At 38.6% G+C, this 26,205-nt stretch overlaps 1 long non-coding RNA gene across 1 annotated transcript in view; it reads left to right on the forward strand.

Annotated features, from left to right (window-relative positions):
• LOC148425778 (uncharacterized) overlaps window positions 1-23,222 on the forward strand; it is a 23,889-nt gene extending 667 nt beyond the window's left edge. The window contains exons 2-3 of the long non-coding RNA XR_015865216.1: window positions 22,430-22,522; window positions 22,721-23,222. This is a non-coding gene — a long non-coding RNA (uncharacterized LOC148425778). The remainder of the gene's footprint in view (window positions 1-22,429; window positions 22,523-22,720) is intronic.
• Window positions 23,223-26,205: the final 2,983 nt, after the last annotated feature.

The raw sequence follows: 26,205 nt of genomic DNA on the forward strand, positions 1-26,205 counted from the left end.
AATAATGTAAGAACAAACGCAAAAAAATGTTTACTATCGTATCGTTTTTCACTCTGTATCAAACCGTGTCGTTCTCAAATTATCGAATCGTAGTGAATCGCTCTGCCTTAAAAAATATATAGTTTTTTTAATCGAATCATAACCTGTGTATCTAAACACATATCGAATCGGCTTTGTGACAGAGATTCCCAACCCTAGTTTTCCCCAAATACTCTGGTTTCCTCCCACATTCCAAAAAAACATTCATGGTGGGTAAACTTGACACTGGAAACTGAATGATTGTCCATTTATGTCCACCCATCCATTCATTTTCTAAACTGCTGCACCACACAGGGGTCATGGATGCTTATCCCAACTGTCGTTGGGCAGTTGGCGGGATACACCCTGAAATGTTACCCACCCAATCGCAGATCACACAGAACAGAATAAACATTCTCACAAACATACCTAAGGGCGATTTAGAGTGTCCAATAAACCGATCATGCATGGTTTGGAATTGTGGCAGAGTACCCAGGCACAGGGAGAATATGCAAACTCCACACAGGAAGGCCGAAAGCCAGAAACGAATGAGGGACCACGGCGCTGTGTGGCGGATGTGCTAATCCCTTTGCTACCGTGTCGCCTTGTTTATTTTTGTTTTACCTGCAATTGGTTGACAATTTTTCATGCATGTTACCCCGCCTACTTCCCGTAGCCCGTGAGGATCAAATGAGTAGCCCGTAGGCCTGTTCTGCAAATTTCTCACAAGTGATTTTCTCAGAATGTTACAAACAATTATACATATATTACATGTACATAACATATTTCACTTGATTTGCATATTTACTGCAGCTGTTCCTTAATTATTGTGAGAAATCTTTAACATGATTGTTATCTTCACATAAACTTGTGCCCTTCGTATTACTCCGTACCAAAGAAGTTGCTCTCACTTTCTAAACGGTTGGTGACCCCTAGATAGCTGAGATAGGCCCCAACGTGCTCTCCACCCTTGTGGAGTAAGCAGTTAAGATCATGGATGAATGGGTGGATTTATTATACTCATAAATCATCAAGGGATATTCAATTAAGTTCATGCAAACAGTTCTGCACCGATTGAACTGGAAAGTGAGGATGATGCCTTGCTCCTTCACCTCAAGTAGCCAACAACCACTGTTGAATCTCTCACCGTTCAAGATTAAATACTGCACAATACTGTACATCAATAGATAGATAGATAGATAGATAGATAGATAGCACAAAATAAAGACCCTTTGATAGGAGGCAGTGGTCATTGCAGCTTTTTGTGACTGTGGGCAAAATGCTCAAGTAAGTGGGCTGAATAACCTGGAACCACTTACGATGAGAGGATGTCCTGTTTCTTTCTTATCGTCAATTTCCTTCCACTATGGCATGTACTATGAAATGACATCCCCATTAATGACCCCTTCCAACTGCAGGAGTAAAAAATTATTCATTTCTTTCCAAAATAAGCATTCACTCCAATCAAACCTGGAGAGATGAAAAGAGCTTATTAATAAAAGTTGCCCTTAAGGAAGATAGGAAATAAATGATTGCTTAAACGTGCCCAATTTGAAGCAGGTCTTGCTGGCAGACTGGGCATCTGGATGGGGCCGGGCCAGCAGAAAACTTACATCTGGAAGCTGTTTACTTTGCAGAACTTAAGAGATCCACCATGCACAGATATACCACACACAGTCGTGGGATTTGGAGAATATGAATAGGACACACGTGTTTCCTTTCTTATTTTCTTCCCCTTTAATGCCCTACCCCTACACACGTTTACTGTTCAACTTCCATGTACATGCTGACAAGAGAAATCAATGATTCTGATTTTACTGCAACTCCAGTCATGAAGTCGAAACTCTTTTTAGCATCCAGATGTGGTGTACAGCGTTGTGGCTTCAACTTAATAGATGCAAAATGAAACAGATGTAAATGTGATGCTTCATAAAGATCCATTTGTTCACTACAAGCCATTACACTTCTGCAACAGCTAAGGACATGCAAAACCACTTTACGGAGAATCTGCCTCTGCATCACGACCATAATGCCACCCCCACCCGGCGCTACGTTTGTGCTGCTTGTAGATCGTTCTCTGGTTGCTGTGGTGATGGAGGAATGTCACATTAGTCTGTGATTATCTCTATGAGGTCTGCATTCGGTTTCCCTCAACTTGAGTAATTGCATTTTCTCCTTCCTTTTTTAATTTTTTTTTATTTTAATCAAACTCACAAACAATACGCATGAAAGCACTGACAAATAGTCAATGCAGCTTGGACAACCATTTGGTCAAAGAAGGCCGTGCACGACGTCTTTTATGTTTGCGATGACGAAGCCAAGTGGGCCCATCACATGGCCGCCAGGTTAAACAAAAAGCCTCTGAGCAATCGGCCTCGGGGGCTCAAGTGAAATCTGCTATGGGGGTGCAGACATCCGCCACTGTGCAATTCTAGTGGTCTGACAAAAGACTGATGTTATCTAATAAAAAGGACTGAATCCACACCTAGCCCACAAACATCAGCAACAACACAAGACAGAAGGAAAAAAGAAGAGGATGTTTGGAACTGGGACATAGGTGTGACAGCTGTTGACTCAAGCCCCAGAAATAGTCACTGTACTACGTCAATGAGAAATGAACCAAATAAGAACTAGACGATTCCAGATGCAGTGCAATTACATGAGGCCATTTACTGAGGTGAAGACATTAAAAAAGTGTTGTTTTTTTTGTTTTGTTTTTTTCTTTAGCATTTAATGACAACAGGACACTGTAGGTAATGCTATAAATTAGCAGATGAGCCAAGCCAGAATGCTGCAATGAATCTTAGACATGATGATATTGTAAGACAAGCTTGTATGACAACTTGAAGCACAAAACAAAAAGAATGAGACATGACTGCTGTTATAATTACATACTTGGTGAGAGCGTACATTGTTGGAAACCAAAGACATGTTGTCAGGCAGCATGGAATCGCCACTAACATATGCATGACAGCAGCCGTGCTGGGATGTTTGCTAATTCCCCTTGTATTTTTTTTTTTAAATTCCATTTTATTTGTACTCATTGATTTTGTGTGCGGACGGGAATCAGAGCTCTGAGAATAAAACGCTAGTGCTGACCTGTGCATAGATAATTTGCCATGAAAGACAATCAATAAATAACAAACACTCCCTAATCAGCCAAGGAGCTGACAGAATGACATTCCATTATCCCCATCTGGCCCAGTGCAGTCAGAAAAGTAAAACCTCAAAGGGCCAGCATTCACTCCTCTCCTGGCCCACATGTCACATCACAAAACACTCATGCATTTTCACTGATGCGCAAATTGCTCCACAGATACACGATCCCTTTGCATAAATCTCCACCAGCAGAATAAAACAGCATTTAGGGATGAATAGTAAACATAGGCTAAAATTAAGTGTTCTTAAACGCTTCAAAGGACTATATGAATTACAGTATAAGATAATTCAGTAAATGCATTCTCTCCACATTGATGAATGCAACCGGGTAAAAAAAAAGAAAAAAGACGGTTCTGCATTAAAATCCAGGCCTGTTTCATTAGTTTGTTTTTTTAAATAATTATGTTAATCAGCAATTCAAAAGTGATGGCTGATTTTGATTATTTAATTTTCAATAAATTTTTATTTATTGTTACTTTTGTAAGTTTCAAGTGATTTCAGTGAGAATTGTGGGATTTTCCTTCTTTAACTGAGGGGTACCAACAATTTTGTCCACGTGTGTATTTATTGTACATTTTAGAGCTTAATTCAACCTTAAGTTGGTTAGCCATGGGTCCCAAGATTGCTAGTGATGTTAAAGGTAGAAGTAAGAAGACAATAAGTATGGAAGCAAAACTGGAGATTCTTAAGACTTATTAAAACTGTATTAAGAAATACAGTACGAAAAAGGCAAGGCTAGGCTAGGCTACCCTCGCTAGTGATTATGGCCGTAAGTAGTTCAAGTTAATGTCACTCAAAGGTAAAAAAAAACTTTGATTTTCTCTATAGATGTTTTTTTATTTATGATGTTTTTGAATTGTATCCATGTACATTATACACTATACTATTTTGTTACCAATCTTTATATGTATATATAATTAAGATATTTTTTTCTAAAGATCCCCCCCCCCCCCCCCCCCCCCCCCAGAGATGTCAGGGGCAAAATGTTTACTTGCTGTTGTTAGTATCTACTACAGCAGAGATGAATGCGGCAGCAGCAGATGACAGGTTGAATTTGTTGAATACGTACACAAGCTGGACATACACACGTTACTTTAAGTTCGTCAGAGATAAAGACATGAAGCATAAATTAGTTATGTGCGTGACACATACTGTTTGGAGTTGTCCACACATGTAGAGCTGTGCCACAGTAACGTGAAGTTAGCCAAAAGAAAACTGTTACGTTCTTGCTCCTCCACCTCACTCTCTCTCTCCTCTTGAGCAGGTGTGTCCGTGACGGGAGGGCAGCAATCACCGGGTTATTTAAACGCGACTGGAGCTGGAGGAAGCCGTCAGAGTATTTTGTAATTCGGTCTAGTTTTCAAGTTTCCTCGTATGCTACTCCATCAGGTGTTGTGAGTATTTCTGTTGCTACTTTGTATGTGCATTTTTGCTCGTGTCTGCTTTTGTTTGTTACTTTCCGTTTTTACGGCTTCCTCCAGGTGGTGGCCTTCCCCCCCTTGTCGGACTACTGGCGTTCCGCCGTCAACTACATAGGTGTTTCTATGTCACTTTTAGTTGGACTTAACACACGTGTTCAGATCGCGGTATTTGAGTTCCCACTTTGCCAAGTCTATGTTATTCCCTTTTCACGCGTTGCGTGCTACCTTTGTTTAATAAAACCCTTATATTAAGTTCGCACTCGTTTGTGTCTGGTCTGTGGTGGTCCACCGTCGAGATCTTGGTGTTACGACGTAACAAAAACAGGTGGAGAATTGCGAGTGGGGATAATGTTCTCTCGCTCAGGAATGCCACCTCAAGAGGTTAGGAGATTGGTGGCAGAGTATGTCGTGCATAGAAGATATGCTGGGGCTTTCCACAGCGGATTCACCGGTGTTTGGAAACTTATAGAGCAAGATCCCTGTCGCAACTAGCAATAATGACAAAGTAAACTAATGCAAATTTTTACTGTATAATTGCTACTAATAATAGTCTATAAATAGTTGTGGTCAATGTGTATCAAGGTGAAGCGTACAAAAACTCACGTTAAACAGTATGTTGAACACAATAACGATGATGTAGCCTAGCTTCTAACATTAGCCACACCGAAAACATCTATTTCTGAAATGTCTGTCCCTAACCTAGTTGACTGAACTTGACTTTGAATATTAACATTGAAATTGTGGAATGCACTAAATCATAAATAATGCATAATTATGCTGTTAAACTATGTAACAAAGGGATTAAAATACGTTAATAAAAAAGATTCTGTATCTTTTTATGTCTCTAAAGGTTTACAATACACGACAGATAAAATTATTTGTACTGTTTTTAGGCTTAAGAAAACCTTCCACTGGATGCATAATGAGCATAAAGAGCTACATTTAGAATGGCAAATCCATATTTTCAGTTATGTTGGCAAGAGTAATATAAAAGTAATGCAATAGTAGTGTAATGCATTACATTTCAAATACAGTAATATTGTAAAGTAACTAAATACTTTGAAATGACAGTAATAAGTAATAAATAATGCATTACAGTTTTGAAGTAACTTGCCCAACTCTGACCAAGTCAGAGAATACTTGTTTGCTCTTCAGTCATCTTGCGCTGCTGTACCGGCCTCTCATTTTGGTTACAATATATTTAAGTTTTTGCAACATAGTGTGAAACAGTGATTTTTAGCTGGCTTCTGGAAGAATAGGAAAGAGCTGGACTTTACCATTCGTTTTTGAACATTTCTGTTGTCTCGGACAACTTCACAAACTTTGGAATAGCCCTGTTATGTTTTGTCTTCTCCACTGCCTTCCGGTATACAAACAACAACAATAAACAAAGAACACCAGTGGGGTGGAACCTTGGCTAACATTGACCAGATCGGCCAGGAATAGAGCCAGTATTTGGGAGTTGTCAAAATTGTCCTAATTGTCGCCCTGCTCCTCACATGGATGGCTATGGACTGAGGAAGAGCATGAGAGGGAGGGGTAGTTCGAAAAGCGACAATGGCCTCTCGGTCTGTGTGAGTACTGGACACCCATAAGGTGGGATGCTAGGTGCCGACTTTTGCGTAACTATGGAGAAGTTTTTTTTTTTTTTTAATCTGTACATTTTTATGCTGAACTACGATTGACATGCTCATTCCAAAAATCCAGTCCTTTTAATATCTGCAAACATAATGAAAGCGTAGTAGGAATTAAAAAGATTTGTCCTGGCTTTATGTTAACATTTTAACTATTAGCATCCTGTTATAAGTTATATTTCACCGCCGACACGCAGAATCCTCATATCGTACAAGTTATTATTTTTCAGGAGATACCAAAAATGCCAAATTTGTTAATCCATTAATGCTACATTATTATAAAGGGCAAGTCATTTTGAACATACATATTGGTGAATAATTGTAAAAATAACACCGAAACATCTGTACTGATCGATAGTATATATGTTTAAAAAAATCCTGAAATTCACCAAAATTTGAGGTTGGGCCCCACACCTGCACAAACAAAATATGCTGCATTTATGTAAATGTATGCAAATATGGCAGCTTTGTGTTTTACATACAGCACATAAATATTTATTTTCATACATTTTAAGAAAACAGGAACCCTGTGTCGAGGCAAGGCATGGTGTAATCACAGAGGCGGGGCCGTATTAGACTTCAAAAAATGCGGAAAGGCTGGGAGGTTGTGGCTCAAAAAAATTAAGGTTTAATCACAAATTGAAAAAAGGAATAACTGAAACAAATCATTATCAGATCAAGTACAGTGGAGCCCCGTGTTACAGCATCCCTGGCTTACGTTTTTTTCATGTTGCGACGTGGAATACTTCATCCCCTCTTAACAGTATTTTTCCAGCTATGCGACAAAAACAACTGTCATGACCCTAGAGGGTTGGCTATTTTTGTGTTGTTTTGTCTCCATCTGGAAGCGTTTTTAGGTAATTGCACTTATTTTCTGTACTGTTGCCTAACTGCCTCCATGCAACACGTCACTACAATGCTGGTCTACTATTAGTCAGTGTCTCCTCATGAAGAAGCTGGTCTGCTTTTCGTCGGCCTCACTTGTTTCAAAATGCTGGAATGGTAAAGCTTTGTTCGAGTGGTTACAAAAATCGTATTTATAGTGCATTTTACTGCTTAATTCAAACTTGAAAGGGTTAGCCATCGGTCCCAAGATTGCTAGTGATGTTATAGAGAAATACAGTAAGCAAGAAAATGATTTATATGGAAACGAAGCTGGACATAATAAAAAAAAAATATATGAAGCTAGCCTAGCCTAGGCTACCTTTACTAGGGAATATGGGCATAACAAGCAGCACTCAAAGGTAAATAAATACTTTCTATATTATTTATTTATGATGTTTTGTGATTGTATACATGTATGTTATATATACGTAGCACTTACTATACTATTTTGGTACCAATTTTTAATATGTATGTACAATATTGATGTTTTTGCCTGGGGTTCTGAACGCATTAGCTATTTGACATAGGTTCAGATTGCCCGCCATACGGTGAATTCGTCTTACGAGCCCAACCGCAGAACGAATTTATCTCGTAACACGGGGGCCCGCTGTACAAACAGAACTTGAAACTGAAACAAAATCACGGAAAATAGCAAAGGCGATACTTGTGGGGGTAACTCTGATTGAAGAAACCGTCGACAAGGAGCAGAGTACAATCTGGCAGCATGACATTAAGACAATCACCCGACAACTAACATGAGATTTAAATACACTCAGACTAAATTAGAAGAATGCAAAACAGCAGGGCAGGTACAAAAGGCAGGGGAACCTGAATGGTTGACACACGGGGGCAAGTAAGCAGACAGGTGGACGAAATCAATGTAATGTGTACACAGACAAGAAAAGGCAGAAGCGAGGAGAACGGAAACATAACTAAGAAACTGGAACATAATCCTGCAATCCTGAAAAACAACAAATCCCAACCCAAACATGACAAAAAAAACATGTCAACCCAAACATATAAAAAACTGATGCCCGTTTAGAAATTCCACACCTTAAAACGTGTTTAAAAAAAATTGCTGTCAGATCTAATTCAACAAAAAATTGTGTTTCACAGTATAATCTTATTTACATTCCAACAGCATTATAAAACTTCCTGCTTCACACTAATAATCCCACATAACTGTGAAAATAGCTCCCTTAGGTGATTGAAAAGCATTCTTATGCAGCGTATATAGCGACTGCTTAATTTTTTTTTTCTTTAAATATGTCTTGAAGTTTAGATCCAATTATTCAAATTGCTCAAAAGAAAGAGTTTCTTTTTCAACTTCTTTTTCTGCTTCGTGCTACCTTCCCACAGTTCATCTCAGCTGCATGTCACACTTTCTCAAAGCACTCAGGGCCAAAATGAGTTTCAGTCATGGATCATGGCGAGTAATGAAATAATCCCAAAATGACATGTGAAATTGGTGGATGGGAGAAGGTGCCCCATGTCAGGCAGTTGATTCTATTCCCTTCTCTGTGCGATCTGTCCTAGTCACATGCGATCAAGGAGATCTGTCGCTGCTGTATATTTATATATGTGTTGGAGATGTGCTGCCTGCTGACAGGGGGCGAAACCAACCATGTAGGAATTATCGGATGTTCCAGTTTGTGCCCCCATAAAATTGACATGAGGCACTCTCAGCTTGTCCCACCTCACGGTGCTAGAGGGCAGCGGGTGGGTGGTTAAAAGGCGGCGAGCTGAAAGAGCAAACAAGGAGGCGACGGCCACTCACTGACTTAACCTCTGCCATCACAGTGCTCCTGTGTCAGCATGCGAATCAAATCAAGATGAATGGAGCCTATCCTGGCCACTTGAGGCTCGCCTCATTGGGCCCAATTTCATCACCGCCAATAACCGTTCATATTGAAAGATTAATAGAGCGTCCGACCATGCTTCTGTGTGGAGAGGAAACACAGATGCATACAAATAGGTTCCTTGTCCAAAGACAAGAGGGAGTTATTATGGCGATAGACTGCAGATGCAATAGGTGGAGCAGCTCAGATGGGCCCGGCACTCTGATGCGTAATTTATACAACTCTACAGTGAGAAAACTAATTTGAAAGACTTTTCAGATTTTTTTTTTCATTTTTCACTTTGTCACCAGTCTACTATCATCTATTCCAACCTGCCTTAGACTTGATGTAATTGGTGTTAGTGTGCCAGTAAGAAGTGCCCGGCAGTAGCCCGTCAACGCTCTGTGCCAAGACTTTTAAATTGTTAAAATCTAATATTTGCATCTATACTCAAGGTCACAGATCAGTAGTAATAATTCTACCCTCACAAATATTGCTTGTTATATATTTTAGATTTATTGACAATTAATGAATCAAACTTACGGGTACATTAATCTAACAATGTTTACAATTGTGGATGCAGGTGTAATCGCACTGCATCAGATTAGAACAATACCCATTCAAAATATGTTTGGCTACCTGATTTAGCTTTATGAGTACAGCATGAGAAACCTCTAAAATATACCTCTTGATGGCAGTGCTTTTTGACAATATTTTTTTGGTGTGTATTCCTAGTTCTGTCACTAGCCTTTTTGTCCATATAGTTTTCGCTAGTTTTTTAAAATGATTTTTTTTCTTTGAGCTATCAAATAATTTAACATTTAAACACTAATGAACATTAGAATTGTGTTGTTGTTTTCCTTTTAAAGACTTAACTGAGAAATAAATTATGTAAAATGTAATAATGACTTGGATTAAAACAAACCTGGAAACACCTCGTTGGCAAAAGTGTCCATCTCCAGTTATGTGTCCCTCGTGTTTTTACTACAGTATATTAAAGTACTAAATCTCCATCACTGTGGTTGTTGTGCCGTGGTCCAAATGAGAATGAGTAAATCCACGCATACTGTATCACATTAACTTAACTATACAAACTATACAAAGTTTTCAAGCTTTGAATGTAGATGGTTTGACCAATTTTAAAACACTTACTGTATGCTTTTATCATAAGGCAGTAACTATGTGAAAGCCTTCACACTTTTTCACGAGGCACTTTCACACAGTATTCAGAAAGAATATGAGCAAAATCTACAATCATAGTCTAAACATTTAAGTATTACCAGATATTATTTACGGTACATAGAAGGATTCAAACCCAAAAGCTGAGCTCCAGTCTAACTGTCTCTTATTTCCATCCCATTCACAGCAGATGCTGCACCAATCTAGATGGATGTATGGGAAAAGGAAGAATCCCGATAATGAAAATAATGATCATTTTACTAGATTTGACATGGCAACTTAAGCTATATACACACTGACACATATACACACACACCCCTGGCCAGTGGTATCACTCATGTTCTGAGGTTTGCATCAATGAATGCAATAAACAAAGTGACACAGCAACCCATTCACTATACACATTCATTTTCGAACAAACAATCAATCTTGAACGCACTAATGCAGCAGGCCAATCAATTTGAATTTCTTATGACAATTAGTGGAGCTTAAGCAGCTGCTCTGAAACATGCTGACCCATCACCTACCATCTCCGTCAAACTATCTGGCACTACTGGCAGCTTACTGCTACGTCTCCCGCTTCCAAACTTCCCTTTGTGTGTATATTTACTATGCAAACACACACAAAAGTCGGTGGCTGCTGCCGTAGTGCACACAAAGATCAATTCATATCAATTATACATGCTTAGCAAGGTGTGCTCATCCGCATCCTAAATTACATGGTGTAGAACTGCATTGCATCAAACTGAAAGGTACCCTTATAGTTTATATTATTTAGCTACTGTATATCGAAGGGTGGAATAACACGAATGTATGTTTGATACTCAAGCACTGCCATTATTAAAAACAAAAATGAGCCCATTGGTAAAAAGGCACAACAACACAGAAACACAAATGGTTAACAACTAAGTATGATACAAAACCAAGAATGTGGTGTTTACTGTTGAGACTGCAGAAAATTAAAATAGGCAAGCATAAACTGTCCAACAGAATGCAACAAATCTCATAAGGGGAAACTGGGGTGGCAAGTAAATAGTTCGACACGTGGCAGCTCTCATCGCTGCCCCTAAAAACGACTGATTGTTAATAAAAGACAAATATGCAGCAAAACTCCCCCGCCCGCAAGGTTCACCCAAAAAAACAAACTAAAACCGGACATGAAAGTGTTTACACTATACACATTCAGATGACCTTGTGAAGAGAAAATGAATTGTTGACGAATTATAATCAATATTTTTTTCTTTGTCCTTTCTTCTCTATGTGCACCAGTCTGTCTATTGGTCAGTTTTGGTGACATCCCATGCGATCCCATGTCGGAGGGCACATGTTGGTACAAGGGTTCACCCCACATGTGTGTCTGTATGCATAATTGAGCTACTCTGTTCAAAGGAACAAGCCCACCCCCCTCCACAACCCCTTCAACCTCCCTATCTTCTTGGATGCTGTGCGCATTCTAACACAAGCGTGCCATGACTACAACAAAGGTGAGCAGAAGATGGTAATTAAAAATTAAAGCAGACAAGCGGTAGCTGGATACACCTCTTTTAACAGCAGTTCAGCTGGGGCGGAAATATAAAAGCAAACTGGGTTGCAACCCAAATGACCTCCTTTCACTGGCTCTCTTCCCATGACTGTTTAAATTAAATAGCATGTTTGGGCACCGCAGTGGAAAAATTGTTAGCACATACACCTCACAATTCAGAGGTTGTGGGTTTGATTCTGACTCTGGCCTTCCTCTGTAGCATTTCTATGTTAGCACTGTGAGTTTTCTCCGAGTACAGTACTCCCATTTCCTCCCAAAAAAATATGCATGGGAGATATATTCCATTCTTATTCTGTCTTTACTGCAATTTGGCATGTCAAATACACCTACCATGCATGTTTTTTGGAATGTATTAGGAGTGCATTTTCAACTAGGCAACATCCAAGCGTACTGATCTTCGTTTGTGACGTGTGCACGGTTGAGCTTCCAACTTCTTTGCAGTAGTATGTGTTTTACTTTATAATAAATCAATTTAGTCAAAATAGCACGTTCACACTTAAAAGCTTAATGGGAAGATGCTGCAAATTGAGAGTTCACTAGGTTGCCAGGCAACGCAATGTACACGTGCTAATCTATAAGTAACACATGACCAATGACTAGTTCTTCGTGATCAGCTTTTCAATACTCTACGCCCTAATCAGCATGTGGAAATGCTTCTCAATCGTGTGGGAAGAAAAACATTCAATGTCACTGTTTTGTTTTTTTTTTTTTTTCCCAATTAATATAAAATAATGTCTACATTTGGCCATTTTTGTAGCGTTGGAAACGCATATATAGAGCCCTTGGGCAGTGGGTGAGCACATTTGTAACAGGTGTCCACATTCAGTTTTCTTTCCAAGTGCATCATGGTATGTGGAAGGGCAGCAGAAAAAGCAGGTTAAGCCATGAGCGAGAACTCTGTGCCAGCACACAAGAGTCTATTAAAGTGATTGCAGCAAGTAGTCTTAAATCATTCAAATGATGTAAACACTTTGTTGTTATTTGCTGTGACCGTTTGGCCACCGGTGCTGTGTTTCAGGAATTACCTGAACTATTTGCATAGCAGCGGGTCACAGTTGGACAATTGGCTTTTACGTGGCCTAAATACAATCTCGGTCTCCAAAGAGTGGAAAAGCTGCATCGTACTTTAGGAGTGATAACAACCTTTCGCATTTACATATACATTTACTTTGTCTCCTGTCACAATGTCTTAACCTCTCTGTCCCTGTTGTGGCCATAAATGAACCTGTCTTGAGTTGCCTTTCTCACAATCTCCACACAGACACACACACACACACACACATTTGGTTTTCTCATTCTCCTCTTCTTCTTCTCACCCTCCTTCTAAATTGCAAGCCTATATTTCTGGATCTCTGATGCAATTATGCCACCTCGATTGCCTTGACGTGGAAGCAGGATAAAAAGCACACAAAGCGCAGCTTTTGTGTATCAAGAAAATAAAGGCTTGAAATTGCCTCAGACCACTGCTCTGTCTCTCGTCTTCTCTCCCACCTCGCACGTAAACGCCCGTTCATCCTCCGTCTCCATCACGTACGCAAACACATTCGCCAGACAGCAAGGCTTTCCTTAGATGGGACAGGATAAAAGTCGACAGTTTCTATTATCAATAACAAGATAAAATACAGAGGTCCTTTATCTTTTAAAATGTAAATTTATACAAAGCTCCATATACCTCCTTGCTGTAAATATCTAACATCTCTTAGGACCACAGAACTAGACTCAATTGATTTTTTTTCTCCCCTCCTCCTAGTTGCAGCCATCTGCAAAATCTCCTAGTCTGACATAATATCAATGATGAAATTAAAAATCCTCCATTTGTGCAAACCAAGAGGGAGATCACCTTGGTTCAGGCCTTTTACTCTTTAAATTATATGATTGATTTCCTTTAAGCTCATTTGTTTATTTCATTGTTCATATCTGCTTTATCCAAATCATTTCACAAGTTTATTCTATTGATTTCGTAGGACAACAGGAATCCTTTTTTTTTTTGGCAACCTTGCTTCAATCATATCAGTCTCTTTCAGCGTTTATCTGCATAAAAAAATGCAATGCTCTTTTGAAAAAGGGTTTATTTGATATCTGCTCCTTAATACTTTGGTGTAGCTGTTCTATGGAGTAATGATGGGTCTAATACTGTACATTTAAGTAAGTAAGTCTTGCCAGCGCAATTTGTGTTTATTTATTTTCTCCAAGTTGACAATATATGAAGTGATCATACTAGTTTTGTTTGTTTCTTTTATTCAAATCGAACTATAGTAAAACTACAATTTCTGTTTATTTCCATCTTTTTTCCATGCCTTTTTTAACCTAACAAAGCTGAACCTTGTTTTCCAGGTTTTGTGTGCAATTATAGAAACAAGAAAAGATTTCCCATAAATGAGGCTGGAATGACCACTTAAACTTCGAATGACTTTGAGAGTAATTTAGCAGTTTGTGCTGGAAAAAAAAGGTACTTTTGCATTTTGTTGGGGAAAAATTGTGTATATTTTGAATAGGCATAGACATTCAAAACACTTTCCGATAAGAATTAAAAAATAAACTTTATTAATTTGCAAATATTTCCTCGACCATTTCAAGGTGGCCTGCCTCTTCATGAGATAAGTTTTAAATTAAAAATTAAAAATATCCAGCAATAAGCTTATAGAAGCAGAAACCTAGAGAGGTTCTCCAAGTTGATTTATCAAAACTACCATGACATTTCAAACCACTTTGCTTGCTTACCCATGAGAAGAGCAGTATGATTAGATCAAATACGTTCAATTTTGGTGAGTTTGTTATGGAGATTTTATGAGGCCTTTGACATGCTCATTTAAAACTTTGAAGAAAATTCCACAAAAATCACGGCGCATACACGTTTTGTGTTTCCCTTTTCATTTACCTTTTGTGTCATAACTTATTTTTTTTTCTCTTTGAGTTTTATATATTTTTGATTCGATGACCCTTTCAATGAAAATGATATTAAACTATGTCACACTATTTGTAATCCAAATACTGTAGCATGCAGTACATCAGTCAGCATGTCCCAAAACGTTCGTTTCCAAAATCTATCCCAACTAAACTCTGCCACTTAAACTCCCCACACAGCCCCAGTCACACATTTACCGAGCATACTAAACACCACTTTTAGTGCACTCAATACCATCACCCTGGATTTATGCAACTACACAAAAAGCCACACAATATCATGTGAGATTCTCCCATATAATCAGTGACCCCAGAACTGGGCCAATCAAAGCTAGCCTTTTTACGTCCCTTTGATTTTTTTTTTTTTTCCCCCCCAGCTTGTCGCTGATCCCGTTGCAGCTTTTAGATAATGCTAATAGATCACAGGCCAACAGGACGGAGCAGGATAATGGAGCTTTCATTGCAGCCTGATTAACTTGGCTGTAGGGTTCCACCTCAACCCTTTCGGCATGATGGCTCTAATTAATAACGATTGCTCCCCAAAATGTGCAAATGGAACGATAAACGAAGGGCCAACTAATTAACTGCAACCATTTCTACTAATCATTAGTTAACATCCCGTTTTGTCATCATTACGCTGGTGCGTGTGTGCAAGGGCAGATAAAACAGGTCAGCCCTTTTTTTCTGCCCCACCATAAAGCTCGACAGCCATATTTTCCTTCTACAATAAAAAGACTAACAAGTAATTAAAGTGAGGGCTGAAGTAAGGTTTGGAAAGTTTCTGTCTCTTAAATATCCCCACTGTAGGTGAGGTGTCACCATTTTTTGAAAAGAAGTCGCTAAAATCATCCTGTTTTCAGATGAGACTTTCTTTATTTCCTGTCAACTATTGATAGATTTAGAAATAAAGTGAAAAAAGGCCAAAGCAACCTTTAGTAGAACTGTCAGCACTATGTCCTTTTATTGCTGTGGTCCAACTCATTTAATTTTGCCAGCAAAGAAAATCCCTGTCAGAGATTTTATTTTTTCTTAGGCTTTTTCTGCATTGTGGAAAAATAGTCTTCATACAGTACTACAGCCTTTGAATCATGGGTCATTTCTCAACCTGTGGAATCGATAAGGTTCAATGATGAACAAGCAGTGTCAGCCGAGTTGCAGATCAAAAAGTTCACCGTCTGTCCTTTAGAGCAGTGGTCCCCAACCTTTTGGAGTCAGGGAACCCTTTTTGAAAGCACATTTTCCAAGGACCCCCTTTGCAAATGTTTGCGGAAACAAAAACAAAAATCATTTAAGCCAAACATGAGTACCCTTTTTATTCAGCAACATATTCAATTTGACAACAAGTATATTTGTTGCTTTCTAGCTATACCGGAGTTTAGAGAACAAGAACAGCAAATTGCACGCCTCCTTATAACAAACTGGGTCAATTTCCCCCAAAAAGTTTGCTGCCAATTATTTAGTCAAGAACAGTTTTAGAAAATAAAATGCCGCTTTAGCTTTACTGGCTTCATCGCCTCTTTAGTGAGCAATTGTAGACACAAAAGGCATTTTGACAAATTTCAAAATAATTACATTTTTAAAAATGTATTAAGCTGGTTGAAATTGACTTGTTTCATGTATTCATGACTTCAATAAAGTTGTGTCATTAGTTCAGCCCTCACTAATTTAGTATATTGTGAAACTGCAAAAAAAGAAAATACACCAAACATAACATGAGTATCATATGCAAAAATATATCTGACTAAATGTACATAATTTGTCTAGTTTAAATCAAATCACACAACTGAATGACATATGATATTCCTTTCTATACAAAATGTTAATTAGATTAAATTGAGTATGATTATCAATGCAAAACATTTGCATATGCTAACATATACCAAAAAGAAATACCTAGTAAAAACTAAACGCTAACACGCTAAACACAAATAGGGAAACATAATATAACATGGTGAAGATAAAAACTAACATTAACTAGCATTTTACAAGTCACAAGTTGTAGCAACAAACACACATCATTGTAAATGAGAACATTCCAACAACAACAAAAAACACAAATCACAGACCTTTGGGGGCCAGATATCACAAAGGGAAGGAACAACGTTTGCACACCGACAGCAACTGCTCTTAACTGAAGCCCGTCCCTCCCCACCACAAAATGCACCACAAAATCTAGAGCGGCAAGATGCGACACCAAAAACAAAGACTCAACCAAACAGGCACAACTCAGTGCATGATGCCAAAACCACTATAGTTCACTGTAAGTATAATGTTACTTGTGGTGATGGGTAGTGGAGTTTGTGCGTTTGTCTGTGCATTTCACACTTTTCACACGCTTTCAGTGATTCGACCCCTCAGAAGCACACTTACACATTACTGGGCTACACAGGCTACTTTCCAGTGCATTCAAACATTAATAAACCCGCATCAGCAATTAAAACTTATCACTATATGTGATACTGACAAAAATTAAAATAATTCATATTAATTTCAAATTATTTGTCCACAAGTTTTATGAAGTCCACCAAGGGTTATGTCGGTGCAGCATATTGGTTGACAGGTGGATTCAAAATGCAGAGGCAGAATATGAGATGAGCTCAACAAAAAGATGTATTACTCACAGAAACTGGGCTAAACATGAAAAAACGCCAGATCAAAAGTAACAACGGAAATAAAAACCAAAACCGACAGACGCAAGGGAAAAACAAAACATGAAGGGAAAAAAGGGATATAACTCAAACCCCACAAAGTAAACCCACAACAGGAAAAACACAGACAAAACCTGACAATAGCAGGCAAGCTTTAATAAGATTGTACGCTAAACTACAAATCGTGGTTTAATATAAGAATGTCATTTTATTCCTTGACCACTATATGAACGAAATAAAATTACATATTAAAAATGAAAACATAAACAAACTCACCAAAACAGCGATCCTACACTTATTTCAATACAAATACAGTCTTCTTTCGTTCCTCAATAAGACTTCAATGACTTGCTTGTAGAGTTTGTTTTATTTCCAATAATAAATCCTTTTCTATTGACATGGACGGCAATGCTACATTTTCATTTTGATCATTCTGAGCCATTTTGGGTTAAAAAAAAGAGAGTAGATTTGACTTTTCAGCTAAATGTCCACGGGTCTGGCTTTCCTGTATGCTACGTAGTGCAGTTTAAATGGTTAGCTTGGATGACCAACATGTTTTTATTTTGTTTTGTTTAAAATAACTTTATTTAACGACTTCCAACGTCAAGCATGGTTGACCAATATAGCACCGCCTTCCTGCAGAGAGCATCCAATCACGTCACATTCAACGTAAGGCCTCTAGCTTGCCAACTTATCAATCGATTTGCTATTGCAGCTGTCTATTAACTATATGAGCCCGTTCACATATCCATTTACGCATGCGTGGAAGCCCGCAACTTTTGATGTGAATGCCCTGGCCTCTGGGTGCAGGCAGATTTCATACAGTCTGGCAACACAAGTTAGCTGAATTCTAATTGGCTAAGAACTCTAAATTAACATTACAGAACCAGAATGGATACACGTAATATCACGAATAATACCACGATAGGAACAGAATATGGAGATTAATTTTATACATAAAATATATATATTTAGTAAAAATAAATTGAAATTGAAATAGACTTTTATTGTAGTTATCATAATTATAGTTAGTTTATTATAGTTATGATAATGTCAAGTTTTGTTTGGTCAGGGTAGAAGGCCTTGCTGGCCCTGACGTCCGCTACTGAGTTTGTGTCACTGTTGGAATCAAGGCTAAAAGTTTAAAGTTTCAGAATCCCATACCTAAGGAAATTTGGAGGCTTTGCAGAATGTGAGCAGACTTTCGATTAATGCTCCTCATTGTCTCATTCATTAGAAACACATACATAGATTACTCAAAGAACAGATTGACAACATTTTCTCTGACTGCTCTCCCATATGCTTATTATCACATGCACTAATCATTGCAAAGAAACTTATATTGCAGCAATGGAAGGGTAAAGATGTTGCAGCATTGCAAAAGTGGCTCGCAGAGCTCACAAACACTCTCCACCTTGAGAAAATTAGATATGCGATTTGGGGTAATCTGGATGAGTTTGGACAAATTTGGCATTTGTTGCGCTCATATCTCGGGGATGTTTAATAGCAGGTGCAGTTGGTGAGAATGGAGGATCAGGGATTGGGACTGGGCCTAAGGTTTACTCAGTTTTATGTGAGCCTGTATTTGATCTAGTTGTTGTGTGTCATTTTTTCATTCATTTATTTTATTTTTCCCTTTTTGTCTTTTTTTTTTTTTTTTTTTGCCCAGAGACATTAATTACAAAAACTAACAACTAATGCTTTAGCTAATGCTAATGTCACTTTTCAACTGTTTTATGGATATTGTTAATATTACATTTCATTTGTGGCTCTATGTGAAAAACCAATAGATTCACATCCTGTATGTTTTTTCTTTTTTTTTAAATGTATGTTTGAGCCAAAATCCAGTGTCTTTTCTTTGTGTCCCTTCAACTAACACACGTGATTCAAATGATTAGATCATCAGCATGCTTTGCAGAATCGCGATAACGACGCTGATTTGACTTAGGTGTGTTGGTTGAAGAGATACATTGAAAACAGGCAGGATTGAGGCTCTTGAGGACCGAACTTGGCCACTCCTGGCATAGTGTATAGGGCAGTTAAGATTGCATTAATATTGCCACATTAGGACTGGGAATTATCTTAAAATACCTTATAATGCTATGATTGCTTTGCATTGAATATTGTCCTTTGCGTGCTAAATTATGAGCCTCGTGTTGTTAGACATTTAATAGATGCTATTATTTGAATGGTTATTTTGGACGTCATTTGGGACAGGTCTAAGAAGTGGTGGCCAGTAATATTATTAATGAGGTAAACAAAATATGTGAAAAGTATGTACAATGCTTTACCAGTGCTCTTGTTTGCTTGCGTCCCTGTGACTTAGACGCAAAACTTTTGAGAGGAACGCATACTTTCAAATCACCATGCATTGGATTGGACACATCATTTTTTGACACCAAAATATGATGGATTTTGAGCGCAGAAAACCGAGCCAGCAATTACATATTTTGCACGTAGAAAAAGATTTCGCTTGCTAAAATCTATCATTGCTCACTCGCGATAACCCTCTCTCGCTCTCGCTTCACCTCTGGCTCTCTTTGCACTCGGGTTTATCCCCTCTTCGTGCTCAGCTTGACACATGCACCTTCCCGCCCAAGCGGTATGACGCCTCCTTGTTTGCTTTTTCCGGGTGAACGTATAAAACAATCGAATTGGAGACCAAACAGTCAATTGGTGTACTTTTGTTAGCTCTGTTTGGCAGGCTTCGTGGCACAATCTGTGCCAAGGTGAGCATGCAGAGGGGGCACACCCAAGAATGCAGAGAGCAACAAGTTGAGCGAGAGAGGGAGAGGTATCTTCAGAGAGCAACGAGAGATTTTCAGCGAGTAAAATCTTTTTTTGTGCTCAAAATCCATCGTTGCCTGCCCATTAAATTTTTCTGTGCTCACAATCTATCCTTGCTCGCTCACAATAGTGGCGCACATATAATTCCATAAAAAAGAACTGGCTTTAGGCCCAAAACAAACGTCAACTCTGCTAATTTTTTAGTGTCAGTGACAGGTCCATTAATACACAATCAGGTAACAATAAGCAGGAAAGCGAAAACGAAACAATTCAGAAGATCAAGAAGGGGAACAAAACAAACATGTTGAAGCCGAACAAATGAAAGCTCAAAGTAAAGAGCAGATTTTTCTACTAAAGTGGACTAAGTTATATCAGTGTTTTTCAAAATGTAAAAGATGATGAATATTTAAAAGATGATGACTGATGCTACATGTAAGTTCACTTTATTCTTTTATTAAATTATACTGTAACATTTGTTTATATTAGTTGTTGCTTTTAACTCACGTATTGGAAATGCAATTTGAACCTTAGGCTTACTTTGTCCATTTTACTGCGCAATTTTTGTGACTCCAAACATTTCTGTTGAGACCTATAGCTTTTTAGTATCGCGAGTCCCAGAGACCCAGTTTCCATAGGTAAAATGAGCACTGCTTTTACCAATTGAAACCACAATAATCATAAACATCCTCCTTGTAGGTAAACAAATTCCGCTTTGATGGGTCAGTCTATATAGAGCATTAGCTTTTTAAAGGCTATTTTTACAATATTCTTTCAGCTCTTTTTTTCAGTGTTTTCATTGTTCACGAGTGCCTATACAGTTGGCAAACATAACAGTGCTTCAAGTGATGAACAATAATGGAAAAGACAACAACAAGGGAGATAGAGCAGAAACTGGAGGCCGGATGACACTGACACACCCTGACATTGACACAAGTGTCAGATAAAAAGCGGGAGGAGGGACATGGAGTTGACAAATAATAGGGGAATTAGAAATTAATGATTCCGCCAGTATGTAAATGGCAATTAAAGGACGGGCATTGCTCCAGGCTCTTTAGTCCTAACCATCTCCATTTGTTTGGATAGGGACAAACGTGTGCACACACACACACACACATGCGCGCGTACACGCACACACACACACACGCACACATGCACTTTTGTGATGCATATTGAGGCTGTGACACTCATCTATACAGGCATAAAAGAAAATAAATCCACAGGGCCCTGGACCAGATCAAATCAATCTGCCATAATGGCAGTGCTGATCATTATGTGCAGCTTTTGTTTGTTTAAATGAAGAGTGAGTGTGTCTGCCATATTGAGTTGGATTAGGTAGTGGAAAACTGTTGCCTGCAGCTTCAAACACTGGACATGAGTCACAAACTTAGGGCTCTACAGTATAACACAACAGCAGCGTAAGATTTGAAGGTTCAACAAATTTGAATGAATTTTTACCAATAGTAATTTCATTATATCTTTATTTTGACTATACCATAGAGTACGTGCGAGCGTGCGTGCGTGCGTGCATGTGAATCACATTTTACATGTAAATTGGCATTTTTTTTCCAAGCATATTAAATATAATATTTTACCTTACTTTTCAAAAAACGCAAAGTTCGGTAAAGAAAAAAAAAATGTCTGTAAACATAAATTTGACTTCCACTTGATCTTTATTTGATTAAAAACAAACTGAAAACATTGAAACTTTAATTTTCATCCGATTTTTCTTTGAATAAAATGGCTGTAAACAGTAGCCTTAATCCCACATGAACTTTAATTAAGAAAAACTGAAAACATTGAAACATTGAATCATCTTTTTCTTTAATTCCACTATGATTAAAAAAAAAAAAACATTGAAACTCTAATTTTCATCATATCTGACTAATGCAAATAGAGCGAAAGTGATGTCAACCCACTCCATAAAAAAATAAAATAAATAATAATAATAAAAAAATAAACGCCCCATTACCCAGGCTTTTGCATCCACATCACCGGAAAGATCTATCTTAGTGCTTCATGGCAAGTGTTGAGCATTAGTGCGTTAGCACGTTAGCGCATTTGCACGTTAGCCCATTAGCACGTTAGCGCTGGCAACTTTCCGATGTCATAGCACAGACTTAATGCAAGCCCTCCTCTTAAATGTTTGGAATGACCTGCGTGGAGCCTTGAAATCTCGAGGTAGGCCTATTTGCTTCCATGTCCCTTCCCCTGTGTTGTCTTCGGATCACGCACTCACAAGATCGCCAATAATGACGCTGGCCTAGAAACATGTACACTTGTGAGCTGTACTGTACAGCACTGCCAATAGGAGAACTTCCTCCCACACTCTAAAAACATGCATAGCAGGTGTATTGGACCTACTATATTGTCCTTAGGTGTTATTTTTTTGTGTGTCAATGTTTTTTTGTTTCAGTGTGCCCTGCAACTGGCTGGAAACAAGTTAAGCGTGTCTCCCGCCTACTGCCCGAAGTCAGCTGGAATAGGCACCATTAAGCCGGCGACCCTAGTGAGGATAAACAGCTATGAAAAAAAAATATATAAAATAAAAAATATATATATTTCTGTGTTATTCAAGCAAAAATTTCAAATTGTCAATTGCATATAGCTTATCCGATAATTGTGATGCAATCACTTAGTATGTTTGTTATGTGATCAGTATGTTAGGAGATAAGAATGAATGTTTTCTGTTACTGTTGCTCTCAAGCATTTGCAAGGAAGAGACGGCTTCCTGATGCGACCAAAGGTCAAAAGCAGAACGGAGTTGCGCTTGATGTTCCTGAGGAAGGCAGCAGCATGGACTCTAAACTGCATTCATCATCTTCATCATCAACCAATTGTTTACATTGTTCCCAAAAGTCTTCCCCAATCCAATAAGCGAGTCCCTATCTGCTGGCTTTGTGCACATTGGTAACAAGTAAATCACTTTGAGTTGTGTGTTTTTTGTTTTTTCTAGAATATGCTTTACAAAATAAAGTTTGATTGATTTATGGATGAAAAGGGGCAGTTTAAATATATAGATCTCATATTCAATTGTGTTTCGGGGGACAGGAATACAGAAAGGTCTTTCAAAATTGTTCAGCAATTAGCATTTGTTGTTTTTGATTTCACATTAGTAAAAGGGCTGACCTTAGAAAAATAAGATGGCAGGTTCATCAATGAGCCACGTACAAGGTTCATTTCCTGTCTCCACTTGATGAATGTTGAGCTGTACACACTGATGGAAGGTCTTGCTCAGCGTTGATCTAAACTGTCATGGACGAACACATTCTGCTTCTGCTGTTTCGACCTAAAACCTGGCAGTGACAATATAGATAAATCACACTTGATGACAGATTAGAAGGCTTTGTTAAGGATTTCCAAAATAATAGATTTTAAATTTTCTTCCTCATCCAAAATATGTAATTAATACATTCATTCAAAATAAAGTAATCCCAAAAAACTATAACAAAAAACACCTTTTCAAATTGTTTTTATTAAAAATGAATACAGGTTCACATAATTAAAATTGTTACCAATTAGTATAGTAAGTGTACATATATATATATATATATATATATATATATATATATATATATATATACACATATATATATACATAAAAGAAAGGATTTATTTACCTTGGAGTGCCCATATTCCCAATAAGGGTAGCCTAGGCTAGCTTTGTATTTCTTGATTGTCTCCAGCTTCGTTTCCATATAAATCATGTTCTTACTTCTATCTTTAACATCTCTAGAATCCTGTGACCCATGAAGAACCCATTCAACTTTGAATTAAGCAGTACAATGCACTTTAAATACGGTTTTGTAACTACTCACAATCGAACGAAGCTTTACCGTTTTGCCATTTTGAAACAAATGAGGTCCACCAATGGCAGACCAGCATTGTAGTGACGCGTTGCATGGAAGCAGTTTGACGGCAAAAGTAAATAAGTGCAATTACCTAAAAACGCCAGCAGATGGAGGCAACACAACGCAAATATAGCCAACCCCCTTGGGTCACGACAGTTGTTTTTGCCGCAAAGTCAAGAAAATACCGTAAAGAGGGGACAAAAAAACTCAGTATTCCACATCGCAACATTTAAAAAAAATGTAAGCCAGGGACGCTGTAACACAGGGGTGTGTATATATAATATATATATATATATATATATATATATATATATATATATATATATATATATATATATAGAGAGAGAGAGAGAGAGAGAGAGAGAGAGAGAGAGAGAGAGAGAGAGAGAGAGAGAGAGAATCAAAAACACAGGACAAGATTTTAAACAGTCCCATGCCAAATGTGCTGAGTACTCATTCGAGATTTCCTTGTTTTTGGGAATGGTAGACAGACGAGGGGGGGGTCTCTGAGTTATGTGGGAGGTGAATCTTGGTCAGGGTTGAATTTCAGGACAGTAGGGCAGGTGACACATCTTCAGTAATGTGCCCATGTATCATTGGGTATTTCGGCCTTTAAAGACTATTCACTCACAAGGGTGGCCCGGCGCAGGATGATCAGTCCTCAGCTTGTGTCCCATGCTCGACCATCCCCAAATTTCACCCTGTTGCTGTTTTCAGGGTCCTTCCACTTGAGCCGAATCCACTGGCTGCTTCTTTCAGCTGCCTCTGAGACTGCTCTGATGGTCCTCCGCAGAGCTTGAGAGTGGATGTCGAGGTCCCTCAGCAGTCTGATGGTAGATGATGCCAAAAATCCTCTGCATCCCACTTCAACTGGATAGACTTTGGTGTTCCAGCCATCGCTTCTGCTGCTAGCTCTGAGTAGCGAAGCTTCTTGCGCTCATATGCCTCCTCCACAGAGTTCTCCCATGGGACTGATTGTGCCGCCAGGTGTATCACCTCTGTGTGAGGCTGGTCTGCGTTTAAGGGTTACTGGCATTGGAAAGTGGGCACAGGTTTGATCCTCACCAATGGAGATTCTTTGGTGGTGCCATATTTCTCTCCTGCTTATCTTTCTTCTTTCCACTCCTTCCCACTGCATCCATTGCCCATATTTGTTGAGAGATGGCCTATGCACTCCTCAAGACCTCCTTCTATCGACGCATCTCCTCCACTACCGACGTCCTACGCTGTGGTGTCGTTGCTTTTTCCAGGATGGTTCTCCTGCTGTCAGCAGGTTCTCCTCTTTCCAGTTGGACTTTTCCCACAGTGTCTTTGTGCTTCAGGGCTGCTGTAGCTTGCTGCATCGCATCATATTGTGTCCACTTCCGCCCAATTGCTAGGGATGGTGCAGCAGTACTGATGGTCTTGTCTCTGGAGTCCTTCAATGTCATCTGGGGTCTAACTTTAGAACACTTGTATTCCTCCGTTAGACTAGTGAGAGGTAAGTCCAGGATCCCTTTGCTGTAGAGGCTGATTTTACTTAGACATCGTGGAACGCCAAGCCACTTTTTTGCATAAGAAGTAATGGTCCGCTCCATCTTCTCCTCAGTGGTTACCGGGACTTCATACACAGTAAGTGGCCACATTATCTTGGGGAGGAGTCCAAACTATAAGCACCAAAGCTTCATTTTCGCTGGCAATAAGGTCTTGTTGATGTTATCAAGGCCCTTCGCAATCTCTTGTCTTAGTTGTTCTACCTGTTCTTTGTGTTTGAGGCTTGTGTTGTACCATCTGTCCAGGTTTTTGACAGGTTGCTCCGACACCGTTGGTATTGGGTCTTCGCCGATGTAGAACAATTTCTATCATATTAAGCTTTTATCATTTTTGAGTAGTTTTATTTGCCTCAAAAAAAAAAAATTCTGATCACAAAAACCTTTTGAACATGTTTCAAATTTCTGGGCAATATTTCTCTCTTCTGTGTCTCGTCTCTCTTCTGACTGACGTGTACTCCCAGACTGTGCAGCGAGAATTAGTCACCAGTCCTACCAAGTGAAATGCACCATTTTGCATTTTTGTAAAGTGGGACTATGTTGTATCAGATGGGTTTGTTTGAATTGAAGCAGCCTCATTAATGAATTTTCATAGAGGATTATATTAATTTTAACCTAGAGTAACTTCGGTAAGTAACTTTAATCTGATTACTGGTCTGGAAACCTTAAAACCATAAGATTATGAGTTACAAAAAAATAATCATATTGAGGTAATGCGTTACTGGCATCACTGCTCTTCTTTTACAATTACTGTAATAAAAATCCTCTTTCAAGCATCCCTTGACAGATTAAGCCACGAAGACCATTAAAAT

Source organism: Hippichthys cyanospilos, chromosome 3 (genome assembly GCF_059441005.1).
Source record: "Hippichthys cyanospilos isolate Australia breed blue-spotted pipefish chromosome 3, RoL_Hcya_1.0, whole genome shotgun sequence".
Lineage (NCBI taxonomy): Eukaryota > Metazoa > Chordata > Actinopteri > Syngnathiformes > Syngnathidae > Hippichthys > Hippichthys cyanospilos.